We start from the raw sequence: 5,070 nt of genomic DNA, 5'->3' as shown, positions 1-5,070 counted from the left end.
ATAACAGTTTTATTAAATAAAATATAATTTTCCAAATACCATCAACAAATTTATCACAAAATTTTTGACATTGGATTGCATGATGATATTAATTTTTATTTTGGTACTTAATAGAACATATAAAAGTAATTTAGAGCACCAAGTTAATAACCATTGCAAAATAATTCCATCATCAAAATACAATTATTTTTTATTACCAAAACCATATCAAAGGCAAAACATCAAATATATCAACAGATTGAGAATATAGATATATAAGGAGAAACAAAATCAACAGTAAGTGTTCAAGTAAAGGATGGAAGAATCAAATTAGGAACATCAGCAAAAATAAGAGCATGAACAATGGTTTAATATGCAATATCATGAAAGGGAAAAATATCTTCATGAAATTGAACATCTCTGGAAAGAAAAACATTGTTGGAATCCAAATCATAGAGTTTATAAGCTTTGACACCAGCAGGATAACCCAAGAATATACACCTCTTGGCTTGATAATCAAATTTCCTTCCTTGAACAATAAGTTTAGCTGCAAAGCATAAGCATCCAAATGATCTAAGATGACTATAACGAGGTGGTTTATTGAATTCATAGGGTGTATTGTTATCTAGAATAGGGGATGGAGTCCTGTTGATAAGATAAGTGGCAGTAAGCACGTACGGCATCACCCTAGAATTTGATAGGTAAGAAAGCATGAAATAAAAGGGCTTTGGCAATGTTTAGGATGGTTTGATGTTTTCGTTCCACCCCTTCATTCTGTTGGGGTGTATAAACACAACTTGTTTGATGCAAAATCCCTTTTGAAGCATAAAAGGAAGGCAAAGAGAATTCAAGTCAATTATCAGTTCTAATGGCCTTAATAGACTTCTGAAATTGATTAAGGATTAGATAATAAAATTGCTAGATTAGTTCAAGGACCTCTGGTTTTGTTTTCAATAAGAATAGCCAAGAACATCTCAAAAAATCATCAACAATGGTAAAAAAATAATGATTTCTAGCAATATCAGGTTGGGAATATGGACCCCATATATCCATATGCACTAGATCAAAGAAAGTAACAGAACGATTAGTATGAACAAGAAAAGGAGAACGTTTCAACTTTGCTTTAGGACAAGTCAAACAAGAATTGTTTACAAGTGACGAATTGGGTACAACGGACTGCAAAATATGAAAGTTTTTACTAGAGATATATCCTAGTCTGTGATGCCATACATTTGAGGAAACATTAATGAAAGGAATCAATAGTACAACTATACGGATAAAAATAAAATTTTTACCGTGTATTAGATACACACAATAAAATATAATATACACGTCATACAAAGATTGGGTATTTAAGTAACACGCATATTTAACAATTAAATATAAATAAATTCATACCTACTATCTGATGTAAGGTTGGGATATATAAACAATTTCTATACTAAGATCGTATCCACCTCACGCTGTGGTGGTCCTAGTCTGTCCACACCTAGTACACTGAATGATATTGTTCCGGTCACCTCTTCCCTTGTTAGAAACAAAGGTTTTGCGTATTAATTGTTGGTGTCTACGTTTCAAAATTATACACATGACCTTCACATGTATAATTTCTATGGCAGTAAAATATTTTCAGAGGTGGCAAATGAGGAAGAAGAAGAAAAAGAAAAGAATGCCTATGTGGGAAGCAAAGAAATCTGCTTCCCTCAATTTATTCTCTCTTTTCTATCTCTATTATTTCATTCTTCTCCTAATTCAATTAATCCTCACGTTTGACGCCCCATTATCCCAATAATTCAATGCAATCAATCAATTTTACTATGCAATTTCACTATGGAATCAACTATGCAATATGCATTTTAACTATACACTATGCATTTCAACTATTGACAGGTAGGGTTAAGGGTCAACTTTTGAACAACAACTTTAAGAGAAATTTCGGGCACACGATGTTGATACCAAACGCAATACTATATGATGTGTGACATTTTAGGTTCACTACCCACTAACAATTAGATAATACTGAAACCCTTTTTGGTACTAGTTAACTCTTTGACCTATTACCAAAACTTTTCCAAATCCCCATGACGTTCCAAGAGTTCTTGAATAATGCCTAGCAGCAAGCAGTTCATGAAAGCATAGGTGGAAGTGAAGTCTCACTTCAAGTGAACCTATTACAGTTGAAGATCACTATGTGTTATAATCTTTCCATCACTTAATGTCCCAATTGAGTAAGAGTCATTGAGTGATAAACTCACGAACTTAGTAACTATGTGTCAAACTTTATTAATGTGATTAAATGACACCTTAGGAAATACATTTTCTAACTTTCAATTTGTTCTGGCTAGGGACTGTCCTGTCACACTAATAGTAATAGATCGCATAGGACGTTCACCCTATGAAATACTGATGAGGGTGATAAATCTTATTCTCAACACCTGTCTCCATATATCAGCAATATGGAACTACATAGATGAACGTTCCCATCTTCCAATTGGATGGCTCGACTCATTAGTAAATTCCGCACACCAATACACAAAACAACCATGCTGGTTCAAATCTAAGGATCAACACACCATCACAACCTGATGACACGACCATTATCCGCTAAGCCATGTGGTCAGTTATCGATGTCACATTTAGCTGATCATTCTCCAACCACCACCCACAGGTCTACTAGGGACATTTTATGTCATATGAAACGTGACACACCACATTTCCATTGGTATCCCATATTGAACAAGATAGTAACCCCTATGCTAGTCCATACTCGATTAATCGAAGTCCCCATCTGAAGAATCTAAGGACTAGGAATAATGTAAAAAGTTTTGTTACTAGAGAATCCTGTCACACAGTCTCAACACCAATTGAAAATAAGATTCTCACACACAAGATCTAGGGACTCATTCATATAATTGTTTGGAGAAAATATGAATGAAGAAAACCTTTTCTTTTATAGTTTTATATAAAGATATAATGAATGCATAAAAACAAGCCAATTAGATGTCATCCAAATCTATTATTAGGGCACACAATACTAATAATTAGAAGCAGTTTCATTGGAATAAGAAGCAACATGAGCATCAACATGAAACATTATAGGTTGGAAATGAGACTGCAAGTAAAAGAGACCATCTTGGAGCTTAGCTATGCCAATCATCATCCATGATGGCAGGTCCTGAATAACACAACAATTAGAAAGAACAATAAGACAATCTTTCTTGGTTGAAGTGAGTTTACTAGCTGATAAAAGATTGAATGTAAAGGTTGGAACCAGAAGGACATTGTGTAAAATGATATGAGAGTTCAAGATAATTGTGGTAGTATGTGTAACCTAAGTAGCACAGAAACATAAAACGATACGTTTCCGAAACGAAACGAAAATGCTGAAACGACATTTTTTTAAAAATGTAAGAAACGGAGGTGTAAATTGTAAATTTAAAAAATATAGGGGAAGTTTTGTAAATATAAATTTTAATATAGTGAATTATAAAAAATAATTTAAATAGAAAAATTTATTTTCAGTAATATGCAATGTGCCATATTATTGAACAAAATTAATTAATTTAATTTTAATATAAATAAATTAAAAACAAAATATCAAACAAAAATTAAACAAACATAAAACACAAAAAAATGCATACACCTCTAAACACAAAAGACACAGTCTGAGAACACACACCAAAAGCGATGGAAGCAACGAAATCGGAAGAAAAGCAACTGAAGGAACGACGGATCGATGGTCGAAATCGATAGCGATGGATCGAAAGCGATGGATCGATGGTCAAAGTGATGAAGAAGAAGAAGAAGAAAAATAAGAAGAAGAATAAGAATAAAAAGAAGAAGATGGTAACTGGTAAGCAATCTACATCGATAGCCGAACCCCGATGGTCGAAATCTGGTGTGAAGAAGAAGAACCCACGACGGATCTATCGATCCTAGGACGGATCTGTCGATCTTTCGTGGATCCGATGAACCCACGACGGATTCATCGATCCGTCACTTTCGACCATTGATAGTTGATGGATCGAGTGAAGAAGAAGATTGCTTACACAGCAAATTCGAAAAAAGAGCCAGAAAGAACAAGAAGAAAGGGGGAAAATGATGGGGGTTTGACTAGCTTTAGGGATGCTTGGGGCGTGGGTCGCGGGTCGCGTGGTCGCTGTTGTGGGAATCGAAAACGCGTTTTGCCTGAAACACGTTTTCGTTTAATTTTAGAAAATTGTGAAACAACCCTCAAACGTTTTGCAATTTATAGAAATGACCCAAAAATCATTTCGGGCCGTTCCCATTTCGGAAACACCAAAACGGCATCCCAAACACGTTTCCATGCAACTTAGTGTGTAACTTCAACTTTCATACCATTAGGTAAATGAGCAAAGGCATTTTGAAGTGGAACATATGAATCAAAAAGAGTTAAAGAACAAATAGTGTGATATGTTGCTCCAATATCAATGATCCATGGGGAAGTAACAAACTTTGTTTGTAACAAATTATGAAATGTGGTGAAATTTATTGTAGGGGAATTGATTGATTTAGGCTATGAATCAAGCAAGGAATGATCATTGAACAATGTTATAAGTTTTTGAACTTGTTCTTTAGAGAAACTTTATTGTACAGATTGATCCACAGGTTCCTGATTAGCATTCAACTTTGACTATTCACTGAATACTTGATTAATTGATTTGTTATTTGAATTAGCTAGCACCAGAAGTCTTTGATTTTGTAAACTTAAAGCCAAGTGAAAAACCATTCAATTTGTAGCATTTATCTCTCATATGCCTAGGTTTACCACAATATGAGCATACAACCTCAAACTTATCCCATCTCTTAATAGCTATTATAGCCATTTCAATCAAATTTTGTGTTTGAATATAGAGACTTCTTTGTGTTTCTTCTCTAAGCACCACATAATAGACCTGATCTAGTGTAGGAAAAGGCTTCATAAGAATTATTTGAGTACGTAGAGCCTGATATGACTCATTTAGTCCATTAAGAAACCTAAACACAATCTTTGAGTTAAGCATCAACAAACTTCTGAAAACATGCTTTGTTACATGAACCACACGCACAATGTGGCAAAGGTACGCAATT

This window comes from Diospyros lotus, chromosome 9 (genome assembly GCF_014633365.1).
Source record: "Diospyros lotus cultivar Yz01 chromosome 9, ASM1463336v1, whole genome shotgun sequence".
NCBI classification, from domain to species: Eukaryota; Viridiplantae; Streptophyta; class Magnoliopsida; order Ericales; family Ebenaceae; genus Diospyros; species Diospyros lotus.
This window is presented reverse-complemented; position numbering follows the sequence as displayed.